This window comes from Palaemon carinicauda, chromosome 29 (genome assembly GCF_036898095.1).
Source record: "Palaemon carinicauda isolate YSFRI2023 chromosome 29, ASM3689809v2, whole genome shotgun sequence".
NCBI classification, from domain to species: domain Eukaryota; kingdom Metazoa; phylum Arthropoda; class Malacostraca; order Decapoda; family Palaemonidae; genus Palaemon; species Palaemon carinicauda.
In genome coordinates, this window is record NC_090753.1 from 48,847,205 (window position 1) to 48,847,873 (window position 669).

A 669-nucleotide genomic window follows, 5' to 3' on the forward strand; every position below is an offset into this window, starting at 1 on the left:
CACAACTTGATAACAGCTGGAATAAAACTTCTAGAGAACTGTGTAGTATTTTCTTCCTATATCAATTTGTACAACCACTGCCTGCAGTGTTGTACATATAGACATAGGTATTTGGGGAACATCTCGACGAACGTACATGAGACTTCCACCATGGCTCCCTGCTTGATGATTATATGGTGTTCTATAGCTGACATACTCTCGAGGACTAGGAGTGTTAGCATCAAGCATACTTTCTTGTAGACATACAATTATGGGGGAATGTTCATGAATTAGGAGCTTAAGTTCTTCAAATTTCGCCCTTAAACCCTGACAGTTCCATTGCAAAATTGAGGAGAAAACTATGGATTATTTCGGGAAGACATCTTGGATGAGGTCTTCCCATTAGCAGTTTTTAATTTAACATTATTACCGGTAGGTTTCTTCAGAGATGGTCTTGTTATGTTGGGTTTTACATTGGTGTTTTTCTTTGTATCTTTTTTATCTATTTGTTGAGGGGGATGGTGGACCTCAACTTGAATTTCTGATTTATTTAAATTGTCTTCTGGTTGATCGGCAACATCAACAGACAAAACATCATATTTATTTGATGTCATAATTCTAGTATTTCTTATGGAAGAGGGTGAGAGAGATGGGGGTACCTCTCTTTTAAGATTAATAGGTTGTGAGTTA